Source organism: Ochotona curzoniae, unplaced genomic scaffold, assembly GCF_017591425.1.
Source record: "Ochotona curzoniae isolate NIBS_2020 unplaced genomic scaffold, NIBS_Ocur_1.0 contig_1014, whole genome shotgun sequence".
NCBI lineage: Eukaryota > Metazoa > Chordata > Mammalia > Lagomorpha > Ochotonidae > Ochotona > Ochotona curzoniae.
Genome location: NW_024464920.1, coordinates 12927886 through 12950345, shown reverse-complemented (window position 1 = coordinate 12950345; position 22460 = coordinate 12927886). Strand labels below are relative to the sequence as shown.

Genomic DNA, 22460 nt, shown 5'->3' with positions numbered 1-22460 from the left:
TCCTTGGTACCTGCTGCTATTAAATTTTAAATACACTGACAGAGGCCACATTCTTTGCAGATCTCTTGAATGACCAGTTTCAGTGTTCTAAGTAGTAGTAAGGGCCTGGGGGGAAATTCAGTTTTTATAAAAATAAATGCAATCTGGGATTCTACCTCAGTTGTCTGAACATACCCTATCCATTGTTTCAAACCTTCCCACTCCCTCATCAGGGATAATATAGACTGACCCCTATTGTCGCTACTATGACAATAATGATGATTGAAACAATTTCTGTATGATTTCATCCCTGGTAGAGAAGAATCCTATGATCCATCCATTCATTCGTTCACTCACGCAGCACTTCAGGCTCACACATTTGGCAAGGAAAGTTCGTTCAAGAGTGATTGAGAATGTTACTTCACTCATCTTTCTGTGTTCAATAGTGGGCACAGTCATTCACTGCTGATTAATGACTGAATAGTCTGCATCCCTATCGTTGGTTAGGAGCACAGGCTTTATCATAATTCTTTTTTGGCTCCTTATTTTCTAGTTGTCTTCTCTTGAGTAAATTTCTTTGTCTCCAAAATTTCTGACTTCACAATAAAGCAAGAACAAAATAATACCTTTAAAAAAAACCTAATTTGATTGAACACAGGAATGGATAGAATCTTTGTGGAATCACACAAAAATGCTTGTCAAATCAAGTTTAGATTTCTAAACAAACTTATACCCATGCAGTAATATATCCATATTCAAATCTCGATAGAAACAATTGCAATGGGTCTGTTAGTGCAAGGCAATCACACACAATACATGCACTACTTACGTTTGTGATACAGATCAACAACAGCAACTTTCTGGCAAGGCACAATTTCTTGGGCATTTTTTTCTTTACTTTGGTGAGAGCTGATGTTAATAAATGTTTTCTACCTCTTAACAAAAATACCTATAACACAGGATTCTCATTAGGCTTTTTATATTTTACCTGAGAATACAACATAACCCTTTCTTAAACAGACCATCATACTAATAAAACAATTTTTACAAAAAGTATTTAATAAGCACAGTTTATTTAAATAAGTCCCCCAGTAGGAAATGGAAAATTCACTGCCTTTACTTGGAAGAAGGATGTAATATCTGTCAGTTTTATATATGCAGCTCACCAATATTCCCTTATTGAAAACAGTATTTCCACATCACAGTTCCCAAAGGGACTTTAAAGTCTCAAAATTCCCAAGTCTCCTTGGGCTTGTACTCTCTCGATTCCACTAGGGTTTATTAATAGTATGCTTCATAGCATCATCTCCATCTTTGTACATTTTCTTTAGAACATTCACTAACCCTTTACTAGGATCTGCTTCTACATTCTGGGAGGGCTTTTCTTTCTCTTTGCATTCTTTTTCAACCCAAGTTAGACAGTATCACCTTGTATTTTCTGCCTTTTTTCCACATAATGTCAGAACTGTATTCGTCTTGACTTTTTTGAACTGCCTTCCACAGACATGGGTTTTAACAGATTGTTCACAATCTGTTAAATGTAACAGAGTAACTTTTGCCATTTATTCTTCACCAAAAGACTAGAAGACCTCTTTGTGAAATGAACTTACTTGCACATTCTCCATGAGAACTTGGAGAACTCCCATTAGAGTAATCTATATTTTCACAAACTTATATTTTCCCATTCATAATGGCTGATTTTTTGCTGTCTGCCATATTATAATGGGAGTGATTACAGCAGCTGGCTTTTCATTTTATGGAGAAGTTCTGCTCTCTTCTGCAATTTCTCTTCCACCTTGTTCTTGATTTCTGTCTCCAGGTTGGATTTTTCTGCTGAAGGGACATCACTTATTTTTTTCCTAGTAGCCTTTCCTAGTAGCTTCTTCTAGATCTTTCTGTACCTCATCTAGATCTTTCTATAGCCCTTTCAAAGCTAAAGTCATGGTTGGCCTAAGTGAGGCAGCCAAGCAGGAGAGAGAGCAAGAAACATCATACCAAGCGTGTGTTAAGCTCAGCTGACCACAACTGCATGTATGTATGCCGACTGGCGTGCCTGCCAATAATACTTTTCATATAACAGTTAGAGAAGTTATGCTGGTAATGTTCTTGAAATCCAGATAACTAACTTTAGCTATGAAAATCATTTATTTATGCAAAAATGTTAACAACACTAAAGACACTCTATTGGGTACACAAAACAAAATCTAAATTGATGCATAGTCACTTACCACAAGCAATTCCATACTATACCCCGCCCCCCAACCACCACCAGATTCTTAGTGATTTTCAAGTTTAGAAGAAACTGGATGGGAGAATAGCTGACTGGGAACCTTGGGCATGAATACCAATTACAACTATTTAACAACAGATTTTAAGATGGCTGATATATATGGTATCTGGACATACCAAGTGATATACATGTGAAAAATTCCGAATGTTAATAAAACCTGTGTTTGAAATTGATTGGTAGTGGTCAAATAGAAATTGTAAAGGCACAAAATATATTGCATATTAGATTCCATAACTCACTTGATTGTGAAAGAATGTATTTCCCATTAAAGGCAAGCCATGTGCATTATCTGTCCACTGATGTGCAATGTCATTTAAGACATTCCATCATTCTCTGCTTGAGCACTCTTGTGTAATCTCATGAGGTGTCCGGGGAAGAGACAATGATAGCCCAGACATTAAAATGTAATCAAGATATGCAAATTCATATCTAAATGTGAATTGCTGGGAAAAAGAAATTAATCTAGGCATGGTCAAATAAACAATGTGTAATATGGATAATTAATCACCAAATTAGCAGATGAAGTCCCTTGAGGAAATTATGCAAATTGAAAAGGCCCCCATCCACTGACACAAATTAGACCATATATGTTAAAACTCTCAACAAAATAACCCTTGGGAACATCACAAAACAAATAACCCAAACAACTTCAGCATTCCCAACTCCACTGGAATTTTTAATATTATTTGGAATGTCTCTTCCTGGTCTGAATAAACAGAAGAATTCCATCATATATTTTTCTAGAAAATATTAGATGACTCCTTATCTTAAATGCTCTATTATGTGGCTTCCTCAAAATCTAGTCCCTCCCTGATAAATCAAAAACCTATTACCCAAATCCAAAATCTTGCAAATGATAAAGCTTCACGAAGGATGAAAGGCCAATTATGTATTTTCTATTAGTAACAATAAAAGCAAGAGAAGATTGATACACCAAAAAAGTGATTGGCCCCAAATGCCTGATGTCACCCATTCACTACATCAGCAATAAAGGAAGGATCCATATATTGCACTGATAAACATCCTCTAAGGAAAGAGTATCGTTGGAAGGCGAGAGTGTTCCATGCCCACTGCAAATGTACATAGCTCTGCTATATAAGTATATCCTGAAATTGCAGCAATGGACAATGGCAGAAAGTCTTGCACCCTACTATCAAGATATTCTTAACAGTTTCATTGGAAGTCCATCTTTGATTTGAAAGTCAAGATGCACACTACCTTGTATCTTCACATCTATATGTAATAATCTTTACTGCACAGTTACTGTACATTCCCTTAAATTAAGTTCAACAAAACAAAATCAATAACAGGAAGATAGAAAATTCACAACAAGATCTAGCTAAATAGCATGTTACTGAATGACCAATGTGTTACTAAAGAAATAAAAAAGATAATCAAAAGCCTTTTGAGGCAAATGATGCTACTATGTGACCTGTGAGTCAGTGTGGAAATTAGTAAGAAAAAAAAACTATTTTGAAGAAATGAAAATAAAACAATATAAAAATCCCTCAGAGGTAGCAAAAACAATACCGAAAGGGCTATTGATCTTGCAACTTGCATGAAGGTTGTCTTATATCAGAGAGAACATATATTTGTCCCTTTTGAGATTGACCTTTTCTGTTGACCATTTGGTTGCACATGATGGAATTCTATTCTTTTTAATAGCTTAGTAGTATTCCATGGAATCAAAGCACAACAGTTTATCCACTCCTCTTTCAATGGGCATCTGGGTCTTTTCCATGTCTTTTTTATTGTAGATTGTGTTGCTGTGAATGTGTAGAACTATCGATCCCAATATCATATGCAGATTTCAATTTTTTGAATACATTCCCATAAGTCAGATAGCTGGGTCACACAGCAGGTCAATTTTCAGTTTTCTTTGCACTCTCCTACTGACTTCCATAGTAGTTGTACCAGCCTAAATTTCAAGCAACAGTGAAGGAGAGTATCTTAGCAGGAAATAAAACAACCAAAATAAAGGAGGAAACAAGCCAAAATTAGACCAAATAATAATACATAAGATCAATGAAACAAAGAGTTGCTTCTTTGAGAAAATCAATAAAATAGACACCCTACTATCCCAACTAATCAAATGAAAGGATGGAAAAGATACAAATCAATATGATTGGAGACATAAAAGGAAATATAACAAGAGATACATCAGATATACATAGTATTATTAGGAACTATTACAAGCAACAAATTGGAAGACCTAGAAGAAACTGATAGATTTTTGGACACATGCAATCTACCAAAATTGAATTGTGAGCAATTAATAATCTAAATAGACCTATGACAAGGACTGAGATTGAATCATAATTAAATCCCTCTGAAACAAGAAAAGCCCTGGTCCAGATGGCTTCACTGTGAAATTCTACTAATTGTTTCAAAAAGAGCTTACCCCAATCCTTCACAAGATATTCCAAATAATAGAAAGGAAGACAATTCTTCCAAACTCTATGAAGCCAATATTATCTTAATACCAAAGCCAGACTGAGATACAACAGAAAAAGAGAAGTGCAGACAGATAAGTATAGATGCAAAGATCCTCAACAAAATACTAGCCAACAGTACCCAACAGTACATCAGGCAGATCATTCACTCAGACTGGGTGGGATTCATCCCTGGCATGAAGGAATGGTTTAACACTTGCAAATCAATAAACATGATTCTCCACATTAACAAATTAAAAAATAAGGACCATATGACCTTCTCAATAGATGCAAAGAAGACATTTGATAAAATCCAACATCACTTCATGCTAAAAATCTTAAGCCAGAGAGGGATAGAAGGAACATTCTACAACATAGTCAAGGAAATATATGAAAAACCCAATGCCAGCATCATACTAAATTGGGAAAGACTGGAAACTGTTCCACTAAGAATTGAAACTAGACACAGATGTCCACTTTCCCCAGTGCTATTTAATATGTTATTGGAAATCCTTTACAGAGCTATTAGGCAAGAAAAACAAATTAAAGGAATTCAAATTGGAACCGAGGATTTTAAATTATCCCTGTTTGTAGATGACATAATTCTCTCAATACCAGAGTTGAAAGATTCGATCAAGGGACTTGAAAGTCATAAGGGAATTTGGCCAAGTAGCAGGATACAAGATTAATATACATTAAATCAATGGTGTTAGTATACACAGATAACTCCTTGGCTGAGGTAGAAATTACAAGTACAGTCTACTTTAAAATAGCAGATAGGAATCTTAAATACCTTGGAATTAACTCATACTTTTTTAACAGTGAAACTGACATTAGAAATTATTTAACACAATTATTTTCTGCAGAGCATGAGGGCTTTTGAAATGTAATTCAAAGTTCCATGTGCTGGAGAGGGTACAGGAAGAGAGTAGAGGTCTTTGTGTATCTCAGGCAAGTGTCAACAAAAGCCATTCCACTTCTACCACTTGTATATAGTGTGTATACTGTATACCTGCTATGAGTTGAATACGGCTTTCCCCTCTCCTGCAAAACTCATGTTGAAATTACTGTCTCTGTGGTAGGGTTCAGGGTCTTTAAGAGGTGATGAAATTAGAAATAGAGATTAAATCTGTCTTGTGAGAGCAGATCTGATCTTGTGAGAGTGGATTAAGAGGAAGCAAGATTGGCACCCTTGTTCTCTCTCTTCTATGTGTACCCCCTGGATTTCCAAGCTCCAAATTTTTATCTAAATAATGTTCATTTCTTTATGAGGCCTCGGATATTCTGTTATGACAAGAGAAAATAGACTAAAATAATGTTTTTGAAGAAGGGACTTCTTAACTAAAAATATTTTGTTAACCTCCTCGCTACTCAGACTTTCTCAATTTATCTGAGAATCACTATGCTATTGTGAAACAGTATTAAGTGTGTTTTTTAGCTTTTGTGTCTCTCTCTTGGCCAGAGCTCTTAAAATCTTGTAATATCCTTTTTGATAAGAAAATAACAATAGGAACATCTTTTGTCATGATATTTGGTTTTATCCACAGTTCCTGGAATATCTTCAGAACCACAAAGATATAAGGAATGCCTTTTGGTATTCATCGCAAGCTCCGTTCAGCCACACCTGCATTGATGATAATGCAGTGACTGCACAGAAAGTCCCTAAGAATGGGGGGCTGTTATCTAATGAAACTGACCATATGCTTAGTGGGTTAAAACTTTCAGCCTCGTTTCTCTCCTACCTCTGTGGAGAGGAGAGTGACTAAAGATTAAATTAACTTAAATCCAGTGACGTGGTCAATCATGCCATCTCCCAAACCTCCATTAAAATCCTGAGCAGTGGAGATTTTTGAATAGATCCCCCAGGATAGAAGAAAGTTGCATTCCCAACTCCATGGGGACAGAGGCATCAGATCCTACCCCATGTGTCTCTTCCATCCAACTACTCATTTGCATCTGGTTATCCTTTGTAAAATTCTTCACAGTAGGTCAGCTTTCCTTCATTTTTGTGAGCTGTTCTAACAAATAGAATATGAGGGGAAAAAAAGTCCTGGGTCCCTCTGATTTGTAGCTGAACTCTAGGTATGGGCAGCTTTGCAGTATTTTACCTGAGACTGATGTCTACATGTAGGGGCAGTTTGGGAGAATTGAGATCTTAACTTATACAAAGTTCACTAAAACTGAACAGTTAGTGTCAAAGTTGCAGGAATTTGTAACACAGCTGTTTCGCATCTTCTCAGGTTTTTTGCTAATTTGTTTGTTTTGTTTTGTTTGGATTTTTTGTTGTTTTTTTGGTGTGGGGAAAATACTTTGGGTGTCAATAATGTTCTGTGAGTATAGAAAGAAACAATGTTTTTTTTTTTTGTAATCATGTTTGTACGTTAAGTCCCAAGATCACACTTGACTGAGTGACCACTACTCCAGCCCTTTGTTAGTGCTGTTGTATCCTTCTTAGAAATCTTACCTATAAATTTTCCTATACAACTTACATTCCTGAGTTAGTCACATTCCTTCTTTGCCAGTTTTCATCTATCAAAGTTTCATAATCAATCAGTGTTAAGCATCAAATTGACAAAGTGAATGTGATAATTAAGTTCTCTTTCAAAGTCCAGAGATTCTATGTGGGAAACTTGCATTTTCTACTTTGCCCTTGTATTAACTCAGTTATATTCTGATTCAGTTCCCTTACTATCTTTACACGGTTTTCCTGCGTGCTTGAATCACGCAGAACTTGCTGCCACATCTCTCTTACCATTGACTCCATTGCCCATTCAAACGTTCACTACTGCTTCTCCAGTGTCTTCACATGCATTCTAATTCCACTGTTTTGGTTAAAATTTCAGAATTCCATGTGCTATGCTTTGCACTTATGCAAACTTGGATGAATACTGTTCAAAACATACTAGATTAGACGATTTACAATCATATTCCCATTTCTAAGATGCTCATAATTCTACTGTTGATTGGACGAAAATACACATACCACCTTTCTCAGGGGTTGTTCTAAATATAGCATGAGTAAACAAAAATACATTTTGTTAACTTTATATAGTACTGAAGAAATACATTGTGATTGCTGGATCCCATCTCAGATATAATCCCTATATGATAATACAAAGTTGCAAAAATACCAACCTACTTAGAGTTTCATTACTAAGATGTTTCTCTTAAATTTTCATGAACTTCACACCCTTGAATATTGGTGTACACTAAGGTATGAAATCTCTGGGTTTTGTGACATTTCTTTGATCAAAGAGAAGAAAAAAAACCACAAGAAATCCTATTTAAGGAAGGAGTCAGAAACATCAAAGCAAATAAGTAGAGTACAGGCAAAAATGTTCCTGTTGTAAACATCTCGACTGGAAATTTGTATTGCTATGAAATAGGGTATAATCACATTCTTTCATAACAAAGTCTACAATACAAAGAGAGAGAGAGAGAGAGAAAGGGAAGGAAAGAAGGAATGAAGGAAGGAAAAATCAGTATTGGACATGGGAAATCTGATTGCATCTAATTCTAATTCTTATTTTTCATTAGGCTACCTAAACACAATGCATGTGAAAAAATATATACCTACACATACCTTGTAATTCTCCCACATGCCATAAATTCTTTACAATAAAACCTGTAACCCCGGATTTGCATAAGTCCAGAATGTGAAGTAAGATCCAGAGGACCATCTTTATTCCTCCCGTAATACACATACTATTGGAATTAGTTATTCTGGATAGAACTTCAGCCTCTGGGCTAACGAGATAAAAGTCATGTGTCCTTTATACCAAGAGAACTTCAAAGAAATACAATAGTTTAAGAATCACTTTGTTCATTTTATCTACACAATGTCAAACATAAATTGTATGGCAATTCAGTGGCTAAATCTATCCCATGTTTGATATTTGAAAAGATCACAATAACAGACTAGGAAGAGATGCCCATGTCAGTTCGGCATCTGGCTTGTGCCATATTGGTCTGTAAGCAGCTGACTCCTTTCTGGGAGTGGAGTAAGAACATTGTGTGGGTCTGCATGGAGAGGAGCCACACATATCACAGCAGGGAATATTCTGCAAGTACTGAGCAAGCTCCTGCTCTTCCTGAAGTCATCTAGGGTCTAGAGAAGTGAGGGCTCTTCCATCCTTCTATCAGCCTGTACTCACAGGATGCACTACCACCTAGAGATGAATATCTGATGCAAACACCGTTCTGCTGTTCCCGGGGCTATGACAATGGACCAAGCGGCTGGCTATGCCCTGTGCCTGGGGTTGACTGACGGAAGAACACTGTAGTAGTGTGAAAAGAAGGAGCTATCTTAGACTCTGACCAAGAGTTTCTCCACCTCCTGATTTTCACAACCTGAATCTCTGGCTTAAGATCAATAGTTAACTCAGGCGGAGTATGAGAAACACGCGTTTTTGTTTTTGTTCTTTACATTCCAAACTTCACTAGCTATGTTTCTAAGATAATGACTTTGAATAAGGACTAGGACACCAAAAGGAGTTGGGCCAGTTTTAACAAATGAGACTTAGGGTGGCAACCATAGGATCACCAGTGTGAGATTTGAGGCAGAAAGGTCAGAACACTGAGTCTCTGCAAAGCAGTTGAACTTACTAAGGTCTGCAGAGAAGGCAGCAAGACAGAACGAGGCTATTAAATGTGACAATCTAAATTCTAAAAAAAACGTTGATAGATTCCTATGCCTTGATTCAAAGGAAAGCATGATCTAAAAGAGCTGGGACAGATGGAGACAAATTAGAGAATTTTTGATCTGCTCAAGAGTATTTTTCAGACCAAATATTCTCAAGTCACTATTTCCTTTGGTACAACTGGGTGGAGTAAGTCTTCTCTGTGGGTCCTTCTAAAATCAGTAGAGCAAGGCAAAGGAAAATGAAAGTCACGATACAGATCAGCACTTCCCAATTTTTTTTTTCAAATTTGACAATAATCAGGAAGCAAACTATAATAAAATTATAAAAATTTCAAAACCACTGACCCATTCCATGTGCATCTGATTAGTTAACAGTATTCATCTCCAGGATGCTCCATGAACACAGCACCCCAAGTGATCAACAACAAAACATGCAAGGAAAACACTACATGACAGAATATTTATTTAAATATTTACTTAAAAAGTGTACAATCGATGAAGATCTTGCCCATTTACTTAGTGTGTACATTAGTCCAAAGCTTCTCAGCTTTTGAACTTACTGTTTCCAAATAAATCTGTCTTTTGTGTGGCGTTTTAAAAAATAACTACTAGAGAATAGAAATGTAAAACGACCTCAGGCATCAGTTCAGTAATTGGGGTAAAATCCTATCAGTGTTCCTGCTGTCAGTAGGATTCTTAATTGTTCTGCTTGCTTTGTTCAAGGGGTTTTATCAATTCTCTTTCAACTGGCAGCTCAGTAAGCTTATTATTTTTATTATCATTATTTCTTTTTAGAAGAAGATCAGCAAGTAGTCTTCATGGATGCCAGCATTTGGCTACGTCTTAGAGTACAGGGAGTGAGAGTGCTAAAGTACTAAAGATGGATTGATTTCTGCACTTTTATATCTGTCTGATAGATATTTTGCTGGAAACACAAAACAGGAGCCTTGCGAAGGTTAGACCAATTCTGTGTAGTATGGTTCTTGTTTGGTTAATCCCCAGAGGTATTTACACTGAAAGAAGAGTGCTTCATAAAGGGGCTTAATTATTCCTCAAAAAGCACTACAGGACAGTAGAATCTACTCTGACGTGGGCTGGCTCAGTGGATGTCCTCGGAAACTCCTTGGTCAGTTAGTACAGAGAGTACTGTGAAAAGGCCCAAGAATCCCATGGAGGGAGGGCAGATACAGAAGGGCAGATCGAGCAAGGTAATCATAAACATGGGTTAGGGAGATGCTGTGGGATGTAAGGCTCTCGGTTAGATTTACTACCAGCTGCTTCCTTCCACAGGTGAAAGATTTCAAAGTGGAGGCATAAAGGTATACAAAAAAGGAAGCAGGATTTATTTAGAGCAATGCAAAAGCACAAATTCAAGAATTAAGTCAGACAAGTTGCAGTAAGAGCAAGGGCAAACAACTCAAAACACCAAAACCTGCACACAATGAAAAATTCCTCACCAAGGAAAATTTTCTAAACAAAGGGGAAAAAATTCAACTGAAGAATCTCCTACAGAGAAAACTTCCCTGTGTGCCATCTAGAAGCAAATGGAGTGATGTCTAGGATGAATTCCAATAGAATATTCAGAAGGGAATAAAGTTTAAGGCAACACTCACTTCTGTGCCCTTTTTGGTAATATTGGAAGTGACACAGTGTTGGGTGTATGATGGGAGTGCTAGGAAGCGGCTTGGTGGTATCTGGAAAGTAGGCCTAGACAGTGCATGCTAAAGGAGGCTTGGGTTATACATAGAAGCGATCTGAACTCCACCAGCAACAAGGTTCCATCCAAGACAGGTCTGGGTAGCCCTCAGACCTAATGGCCAGCAGGTCAAGAACTCTAGTAGTCAGGTCCCATTTCTTACAGTGTGTCAAAGAACATAAGACTGCAAGGGACAACAGTGAGCTGTGCATGCACTGAGTTCTCACCAAGCTCAGTGAGTTGCATTGGTCCCACATGGAAAATAACACCGACTATGGCTTCATACAGGTCAAAATGGGTCTGTGTGGCACCCAGACCTAATGGCCAAAAGATTCTGACAAGAGCAACACCAACAACACCTAGGCATATAGGACACCCGGTGTCTCCCTAATCCTGAGACCTGCTTCAACCGGAAGTAGAGGAAAGGTTGTACAAAGGTGCAGCCTCAGCACAGTATCACAGGAGGTGGAGATTGGTGAGCCATAAGCTGGGGCTACGGAGATAACAGTGTAAATCTAACAGAAGAACCCAGGCCTGAAACTCGATGGAGGGAGTGGCACAACTGACTGCAAACAAAGAGCCATGTGCCAATTGCAATAAGTAAAACAGAACTGTAGACCTGTGGGTGACAGCTTAGAAACCTGCCCCAGGGAGAAAAATCTGCTAACCAGAAGTACAATGACCAAAAGCAAAAGAAGAGACAGAGGCACAATGAATATTACTGAAGACACCCTTGCAAAGGAACAAAACTCCTTGTCAAACCTCAGAGTTAACTGAGGAAGATATCGAGAAAATGGAAGATGCAGAATGCAAAACACTTGTTAAAAAACTTATCAATAAAAAGAAGCACAAAAAACAGTCATTCAAGGAATTCAAGGAATTCAAGGAATATGTCACCCCGGAAATGAATCAAACGAAAGATGATATATCAGAAATGAAGAATACAGTGGAGCAAACTAAAAGTGCAGTGGAGAGTCTCCAAAACTGAATGAAGCAAGTAGAAGAAAGAATCTCAGAATTGGAAGATATTTTCTGTCACCAGGAAGAAATAAACAAACAAAAAGCTGGTAGCAGAGCTGGATCAGGCTAAAAACAGTATTCAAGAATTGAAAGACACTATTAAAAGGCCAAATATAAGAGTTATGGAAGTCACAAAAGGTGCAGAAAGAGAAGCTGGGTTTACAAATGTGTTTAATGAAGTAATAAAGGAAAACTTCCTTAATCTAGAGAAACAAATTGGGAAAAAACATCCAGGAGGGGCACAAAATCCCAAACAGGGTTAGCCAAAAGTGATCTTCATCAAGACACATGATAATCAAGCTCTCATAAGAAAAAGATCCTTAAATTTGCATGTGAAAAAAAATCAAGTGGCATATAAAAGAATGGCAATTAAATTCACTGGGGACCTCTCACAGAAAACTCTACAGGTAAGAAGAGAATGGAGCGACATATTCCAGATTCTAAAGGGAAAAAAAAAGTTGTTGGCCCAGGATAATGTACCCAGCAAAACTTTCCTTTGTCTTTGAAAATGAAATAAAATTTTTTCACAGTAGTGAAAAGTGGAAAGAATATGCCTCTTCCAAACCTGCCCTACAAAGGATACTTAAAGATGTTCTGTTGATAGTCATATTACAACGGATGATTAAAAAGGAAGCAGAGATGGTATAACCCTTGCTAACACCACTTCACATTTCTGTGGCACATTGCTGTATGTAAGGGCTTTCATAGTCTTGCTTTCATTTGAATTCTATTCTAGCATTGACAGGGATAAAAAGTACATATTATTACTTCTCCAAAAAAAATGTTTTAATGAATTTCCCATAACGTCCTGTGGAGTAACTAAGAATCCACAGTAATCTTGGAAGAAAAAGTCCAATGTTCCTTTGCTTTCATTAGTACCTGAAGTAATAAGAATAGTGGAGTCAATCTTTCTATTCATGAAATAATTAGGGGACAATTAAGAGGTTTCAATTACATGGATAAGATATCTGTTAGACACACTGACTGTGAATTCATTAGCACTGAATGCAGGTGAGGGAAATGTTGGAGGAGGCTTAATGAACAGGTTAGCAAAACAGTCTATGTTGTTGTTGTTGCACCCAGTTGCTATTTTCAGGCATTTTTGCTACATGTTTTACAGGCAGCCTATAAATCCACCTCATAACAAATTCTATGAGGTCCTTGGTAGTGAACACTTGAGAGGTCATGGTTACAATGAAGGTTGAGTGCAATGGAGAGCTTGATTTCAATTCCCACCTTCATAACTTCTGTGACCCTTGGCAGTACTTGTCATCTCTAAGTGTCAGTTATTTCGTCTCTAAGAGAAAAAGTGGGTATTATAATTATCCCTGCTTCTTTGCATTGTCATGAAGATGCAGAGAGTACTTTATGAAAAGTACATAGCTCATAATCTAGTCTCAATAACAGATAAATGTATCCATTTTAGAAGAAGAAATATGGGCTTAGAAAGACTAGTAACTTGACTTGAATTTTCCTGCTCCAACTCAGCAAACTGCTGTATGCGCCAGGGTTCCTGCCTAGGATTCTGTTTGGTGGGAATGTTGCAAATTATGATACCACAGGTGTATGCAGAGGCAAAAATGAAGTGAGGCCGAGAGGAGGGAAGGATCCTTTGTAGGCTAACAGATTCCAGATTCAGAACTCTGGTTTATGAAAGTTGACTTTTTTAGGTTTTCATGTCCACTATATTCAATTTGTAGTCACTACAGCTTTCCAAATGAAAATGTAGTACACAAATTAAACATTTTAAAAACTCTCCATAAACATCGCTATCAAACTGCTCTTAATGAACATGTTTTCCATAAAGTAAGATGATCAGAAATTCCAATCCATCATGTAACGTGTGAATTGAATTGTACTGCACACTTCGATATACTTCAATGTTATATACTTGCCTAGACCACCTTTAAAATGATTCAATGGTAAATGTGATGAAATTACAGTATTGTGGTCTCTGTTTAATTTCAAGGTTGAAGTGTCTTCTCAACAAAAAAGTGGATAAAATCCTAGAATGCTGGAAGACATAAAAAGAATTAATGGCTCTTTCTGTTGTTTTGATTCCCTCAATTTGATAGCTTTGTGTAATTTGAATAATTGTAAGCTTCCAGCATGCTGATAAGGCTCACAAACATTATTCATGTGCATGAAATGCTGATCAATTAAAGCTCCTCTCTGGAAATAATTTATCATACAGCATTCTGGCTCCCTTCCCTCTGCGTCAGCAAAGGTCAGATTATGGCTTATTTATTCTTTACTATCTTTTACCCAGAATTTTCCCATTAGTTTTATTCTGATCTAATTTCCTTCTCTTCATCTTACTCTTTCCTGAGTCACTAACACAAATGTGAATTTCATTACTAATAAATGTGAGTGTTACTGGGAGGAGGTCGACGTCATAGTTGTAAACTTATTGGCTACACCAAGAATGTATATCCAAAGTCACTTGCAGCAAAGATCTTGGAAAAGTCATCTGTTTAGAATAGGAAAATTATTTTCTCTTCTTCTGTGTCAAAAGAAGAAAACATGTAATGGTTCACATTGTGTGTCAGCTTGGCTGGGTCACAGAACACAAGCAAATAGGAATAACTCTTCTGAATGTTTCCCTGCAGCTAGTTTTGGATGTGAATGAGATTTACAAAGTGGACTTTCAACAAAGAGTTGGGTGGGCTTCATCCAATCACTTGAAAACATGAACAAAAGACTGACCTTCCTTGAGCAAGAAGGAATTTTGCAACCAAGGATATCCCATCTAATTCATCTTTTTCTATCTCTCTTCCTCTTTCTTCCTCATAGCATATATACAGAAACTTCAAAAAGTTCGTGGAAACAGAATTAAATGATAATAATAAAAATATCAAATACATTTCTCAACATAAGTTCCCTCAAGTTCAAGATACCTTTGCAAGTGAGTATACCAGTCATTTTGTCAATTCCTAAAGAACTAAAAATTTCGGGAATGTGATCAATTAATGGCTTCAATATTACAGTATTAATTGAAGAAAATCAAATGACATTTAAACTTGTTATTTTTAATGAGAGGAAATGGGTTAGTTTTGTAGCATAACAGATTATACTGCTGCCTATGACACTGGCATCTTGGGTGCCAGTTTGAGTCCGTATACGTCCAATCCAGCTGCCTCCTAATGGTATGGGCAAAGCAGTGGCACATGTTCCAAGTGCTTAGGCCACTGCTTACCCACAGTGGAGGCATGGTTGCAGCTAGCTACTAACTTCTGCCTTCAGCCTCACTTAGCCTAACTATTGTAGGAAGACGAAGATTCTCTCTCTCTCTCTCTCGTGTGTGTGTGCGTGTGCATGTGTGTGTGTCTAGCAATGACTTTCAAATAAGTAATCTTTAAAATAAATAAAATTATTATAGAAAATTCTGCTCTTATCTGCAACTGACCTGGGTACAATCATTTCAACATCTGTTGAGCAGAAAGTTTGTTTCACTTCAGTTTTACAGAATTGTAGCAACTAAGCCACTTGAGACATTTATCTATTCATTAATGTGTTACTGTTAATCATTAGTACTCTTAAATTAGAGCACAAGGAAAATTATTTTTTTCTTGAAGATGGCTATGGATAGCCTACCAACTACAGTGAGCTTCAGCTTCATTTCAACATTATCTTTTTCTTTGTAAAAGGTATTTATTTCCAAACTGCCTATTTCCCAGGAACTTTGTTACCATAATGTTGATTTTGCCATTCCTCTACCCTAATTTCTTCATCGTTTTGTATATGTTCTAGCTTACATTTTAACATATGTGCTAATCTGATAAAGACCCTTTTCAAATTGATATATTTTCCTTAGTGCCTGAAAGTAGATCATTCAGATATGTTGTAACAAGTTAGTATCAATTCAGTTTATTAGAAACTCATCAAAATCTATGCAGAATCAATCCACAGTTCCTAGTTACCCCAGCACTTTATTTTTTTTTAACTTTTATCTTTAATTTTGGATTATATGATACAATTCTGCATAGTCTGAGATTCCCCCTACACACCAATTCCTACCCCCGGACTGATTTTCCCTATATTGTCACAACAGTACATTCCTTCATAAGGAGTAATAGTTCCGTCAGTCTGCTATTTAAGTGTGTGCCCAACACTGCTGGTACAGACAGAGATGGGAGTCCATCTTTCATTTGGAAGTAGGGATGCATGTTGCATCGTGTCTTCACATCTGGATATGGTAGTCTCCACTATTGCATCATTATCATCATTTCCATGCAGTGCTGTGGATATGGTTGGAGTGTGTCCCCCAAAATTCTTGTGGGTAGAATTTTGATCTCTGTTGTGGTAAAACTGAGGTGGTGAAAATTTTGAAAGATGGGACATTGATGGAAGCCTTTATGGGCTTAATGCTGTTCTGCCAGTGTGACTTAGTTCTTAGTAAAGAGTCTTTTGCAAAGAGGAGCCACCCCAGAGCCAGCACTGTATCAAAGTAGGCTGTGGTGCCAGCATACCACATGGGTTCGTGTCCTGGTTACTCTACTTCCCATCCAGCTCCTTGCCTATGGCTTATGATCTGGGAAAGCAGCAGAAGACAAAGTCCTCAGATCCCTGCACCCATGAGGAAAACCTGAAAGAAGCATTGTCTCTTGACTGTTGGATCGGTCCTGGACATTGTGGATGGAGGATCTCTCTCTCTCTCTCTCTCTCTCTCTCTCTCTCTCTCTCTCTCTCTCTCAGTAAATCTGCCTTTCAAATATAAACAACCTTTCAAAAAAAAGAGGAGCCATCCTGTGAGCCTGACCCCTCTGACATGTGGCCATTTCCCTCCTGCTTCTGTGCTGTGCCATGGTCTATAGACCTTCTTTCTAAGGAAATCAGCATCAGGTACTCTGCTGTAGTAACACGCACTTTAATAATACATGTACGGATGTTTGCTTAGCGTCTGGAGAACTTGATTAACATAAAATGGTGCCAGTTTATAATTGGAGAAAGAGAAACTGGAGTAGCTTACAGACTTAGAATGTTTCACCAAGTAATGGACATACCATGTCAAATGTGAGTGGTTAAATATGCTTAAGAAATGCAGGAAACAGGCATGGTCTTGTTACATTACAAATCCGGAATCAAAAAGGAACAAAGGTGAGTTAGGAAAACTGGGAGAGTTGGAGAAAGCAATCCAGGAAGAGAAAAACACACTAAGTAAATAGAACACAAGATGCAAGGGAAGCTCTAACTCAGCTGCTCCAGAACCTGGATGGATTACTATGTGCTCCTCCCTCTGAAGTCCCTACCGACAGCTCCCATTGCACTCAAAGAACACCTTATTTTCCTTCCTCTAACTTTGTGATGTGGCCTGAAGATCTGCATCCTAACAGGCACTCTTTTGTTTTTATTAGAATTCCCATTTTAGTCAGTACTCCCAGTCGACAGTATCATTGTGATAGTATTTAAAAGGATACATGTGCATGTCCTTAATGTTTAAGGCATTTCTGAATCATTGGCTTCTCCTTTCCTGTCTTCTCTGTCTCTTATCTATCCATTCCTACCTGTATGTACCCTGTATTCTTTTTTCTTTTCATGGTTTAGTCCATTCTCCCCAGCCCAGCGACAGCAGCCTCAAACCAGTGACTGCCTTAACTCTTCCCTCTGATTCAACAAAGTTTAAAAAGAAAGGCCTTGCTTCAGAAAAAGACACAGATCACTTCTGACCCCACATGGAACAATGAGCCATCCTCAGCCCCGAACAGGAAAGCTACCATCTCTGGACCTTGTTTCCAGAGCCGGGACCAAACCTATTAAATCCAGATCATCATTTATCTGCCAGTGGTTGAACTCATGTTGCAGTGTGGATACCGTGCTTTTATCAGTAATGTACTGTTCAAAAAGCTAACAAGGTTCACACCAGCTTTTAAGGGAGGAAACATAAGAAGAGAGTGCCATAATTGTGGAATTGGCAGACGCTTTTTCTTTTCTTTTTCCCATGAAATAATCTAAAATTGATTAGGAAATCCTTGGCAAATGTAGTTTGAGCTTCTGAGTGTTGAGCAACTGTAATTCAGGACACAAAGAAAGAGAGAGACAGCCTCTCTCACCTCCCCTTTGTTGAAGGCTTTTCTCCTCCCTCCAACCACCCAGATCTGAGCACAAGCTGTTTCAGTGCACACATATTATGCTGAGTACTACAGAGTCACAAAACAGCCCTGGAAAACCACACCCGTCACACAATACACTCATTGTTTGGATTGAGACATTGAGATCTGAAACGCATTTATTTCTGCCTCTTGTAAATACTCCTCCACAGTAGGGGGAAAAATAACAATAACAAATGCATTGTAAATAGAGTTCCAGACATCTTACACTTAAATTGCAGTCACGTCATCCCAGTCCTAGCCCATCTTTCAATTATAGTCATTAATTGAGGATGTAACCCAGAAACAATTACATCCATGAAATTCTAATGAGTCTCCTGTAGTTAATATAAAAAGAAAACAATAGGAAATGCATGCTGATGCGGGAGTCTAATCCAATTCTGCTGATTAAAATAAAGAACAGCATTTTTATAACATGTAAATCTGACTCTCTTTCTCTCCCCAGTTTTTATTTCTCAGGGAGTGACAGACCCTTTGCATAGATTTGCTTATCTAACAGGTTCATCGAGCTGCCCTCTCACAGTTACATCCAGGACACATCTTGAGAACACACCAGTAGGGAATATGTTTTGCTCAGAGATCCATCTTTTAAAGAGTCTCCCATTTCCATATGAAAGTCTGTTCTTTACCTGACTTAAGTGGAAATATGCTTTAAATTTCACTACAACAACGACAAAAAACTCATTCTCTTACATTTATTATATTTTTGGAAAGATGCAGTGGCATCTTAATTCTGACTGTTCCTACTTCTGTTGGAAATAGAGATATAAGATAATGAAAATTGTCTTAAAAATTGCAAACTCCATCTTCATTTAAAATAGAACACAAAGGAAATCCCACACACTATAAATTATGTGTATGCATTCCCAAGAGCAACTGAGACCAGCAAAGCCAGACAGAAAGGCCCCAGAGCGACCATGATTCCATGGGAGGGAAGATTAAGAAATGCTGGCACCGCAGAGACAAACTAAGACACTGAGAACAAAATACAGACTCCTAGCACAGTGAGGGTTCCATACATGGGTCAGCTGTAGTGAACAGTGTGAGATGGTTCCCCATGGGCTCTAGAATCAGAAGAGTCAAATCCTGGGGGCTGGCATTCAGCACAGAAGGCTTTATGTGCCAGTTTGAGTCCCAGCTGAAACACGTCTGAATCAGCTTCCTAAAAATGTGCCTGGGAATATCATGGAAGATTTCCCAAATACTGGAAAAGGGCTCCATGGGGCCAGGTTGCAACACTCACCACACATGCAAAGGCCAGGAATAAGAATAGACTTTGCTAAACAAGGCTGCTGTACCTGCTGGCATACACGGGATCCAGGACTGGGAGCAGGCATGGTGGGAAAACTTGGGAAACTCCCTTACTAGACTGTAGCTACCTAAAGGAAGCAAAATTTTGTAAAGTATGAATGGTCCTAAGTAAAAACATAACACAATCAGTACCCAGAAAATCTTGCTTGTATTCAATTTCCTCCAGCTTTTATCCTCTCACTTTTTATAACTATTTCAAACATTTTCTGCACTGTGATTTTTGCAATATAACATACCCATGTGGGCATATTACCATTGATTGCCTGAGTTCACAAAGGGTAGACATTTAGGTCATTTGGAGGTTTCTGATATTTTAAATAGTATCACAGTCAGTATCTTTTTACATACATCATTTTGTACTTTATCAAGAGTATCTTCAAGTAAATTCCAGCGAGAATTACTACATGAAAGAACAAAGACACATATTTTATAGATGGTTTCAAACTCCCTTAGTAAGACATTTCACTTTCCCACAGCAATAAATGAATGCTCCTCTTTCCTTCAGACTAGTCATGATGAAAAAGTATTGATTTTTGACAGTCTTATCAAATGGCATCTTTTTTGTTTGAAAAATCTCTCATTGCGAAGGAATTTAAGCATTTTGCTTATGCGTTTGGGGGGCCATTGCTTTATTTTTACAAAGCTGTCAATTGCTGGCATTCTTTTTCTCTTAAAAATTATTTATGAACTTAGGATTTCATGTACTATATTTTATTTACTTCATGTAAAAATAATTTTAAGGATTTTAATTTTTAAAAAATTTTTATCTTTGATGATGTTTACATAGTTGATTAGGGTGGGAAGTGTCAAGGGTTAGAGGAAAGTGGGTAAGACCATTGTTTCCACATTATTTTTTTTCTTCCTCTATATGGGGGAAAGGGAGAGATAAGGGGAAAAGCTGCACCCAGCCTCCCAACCGCTGGGATGGAGAATGGCTACCTGATGTCATCTCAGGGTCCCAAATGAGGGGCATGTTCCAAGAGTCCTGCTCAAGTGCTTTTGATGAATCAATAGTTCTGAATTGCTCTTGATCTCACCACACCTAGCATGATAAAATCCCCCCAGGATTCACTGGCTAACATAGTCCCCCTAGAGTCTCCATTTCCCAGATATTCACTGCCAATGCTTCCTCTGATACGGCAGCAGGTGTTCTCTTCAGGCTCCAGTGAATTGCCATATCTTCCATGTGTAACTGGTTATGCTGTCCACTGCTCCGTCTAAGCCACTGAGGAGACCCAGCTCTGATACATGCACTGTACGGTCAAATCATGGAACCTACAATTTTCTCCATGGTTGGAATTCTGAGTCCAGCAATTCAGTTGGGAGGATCCACAAAGAAACCTCATCTGAGGTAATCCTACACCTAATTCTTATTTGTGTTTAACATTATGGAGTTTGGCTCATACTGTCATCCACTTCAGCCTATGCACACTCATGCTTGCAATTGCTGTGTCTATTCAGTCTGCAGCCCATTTCCTATGCAAACCAGTGGGTGTTGCAGTCCAGCCTAATCCTGCCCACCACACACTCAGCCTTCGCAAACACCAGTGGGAGCTGCAGCCTAGTCAGATCAGCCCCCAATAACCTCCACCAGGCCTGCCCCTGTCCTGCTTCCTATGCTTTTCAGTATGTGCAGCAGACTTGTTTAGTTTGTCCCATATCCTATTTAACTCTCATATACATAAATGGGGGTAGGAGCCTAGTTCAACCCAAATGGTCCCACTAACAAGCCCACATTCATGGCAGCTGATGTCACTTCCTGTTTAGTCTGGCATGTCCCCTAGCTCTAGTTCTTACGCTTACCAGTGGCAGTTGCAGCCCATCAGGGAGATGCCTGCAGTTCCCCTAACTGGGACCACTCCCAGTCCTGGATCTTGTGGTTCTGCAGGTGGTTCTGCAATCTAGCTTGACAGGATTTGTCCCTAAGTGCCAGCACTTGCCAGCTAATGATGCAGCCAAGCCCAATCAGCCAGTACTTACTCTGACTCATGCATGAACCAGTGGATACAGTCAATTAACTCAGCCTGGGTTTCCCCCTAACCCAGTTCGCATGTATGCCAAGAGGTGTTGTAGCCCTGCTCAGCCTGATCTGTCATTAGTCACAGTCCTCACACCCACCAATGAGAGTAATGGCCCAGCAAGGGAACCCCCTACACACTTCCTACCCGCCTTGAAATCCCTCTACATCCGACTCACATTCGCTGGTTGAGTGCTGCGGTCCAGTCTGGCATAGCCTGCTTCACCTTGACATGTGTCAGTGGTTGCTGTAATCTGACCTAGCCTGACCCACCCCCATTCCAGCTCACACTGGTGGGGATATAGCTTAGTCTAGCCCAGCCAGCCCCTAGTCTCAGACCTAATGTAAATTGGCTGGTCTTGTGGCATTACCATGCTTATTACGCACCCCATTCTGGTTCTTTACTCTACCAGCAGATGAGATGAAACTGTCCCAGCCTGGCTCGACTGCAGACCTGAGTCATATGCCTGCAGGTGGGTACTGTATCTTGCCTGGTTTGAGATGCTCAAGACAAAGCTGCTCCTTGGGTTGGTTCTTGCACTCACCCGAAGGAACTGTATCCCAACAGAGGAACTCCCAAACTTTCTCCATTAGAACCTCTCCCAATGCCAGATTTCATGTACAAAGGTGGGTGCAGGGCCCAGCCCAACTTAGTCTGTTTCTTATCCTAGCAGGAACAGTATCCTTTCTTGACCAGTCTTCACCAATTTTGGTCCTTCCTATTGGGTGCTAAAACCTAGCCAAACCTGGTCCGCACCCAGACACAGCTCATGGCTCTCATGAGCACCAGTGGGTGCTGGAGTCTAGCCCAATCTGGCACACCACAGATCACGTCCACACATGTGCTGAGGGATAATGCAGTCATGTTCAGTCCAGATTGTAGCCCCCGTTCCGGCCCTCATGCTCACCAGTGGGAACCACAACCCAGCCAGGGCATCCCCGTTGCTCCCCAACCAGACCTGTCCC

The 22460-nt window shown here is 38.8% G+C and overlaps 1 pseudogene; it reads right to left on the bottom strand.

Moving 5' to 3' along the window:
* Positions 1–1250: 1250 nt before the first annotated feature.
* On the bottom strand, positions 1251–7465 carry LOC121154930 (annotated as a pseudogene).
* Positions 7466–22460: the final 14995 nt, after the last annotated feature.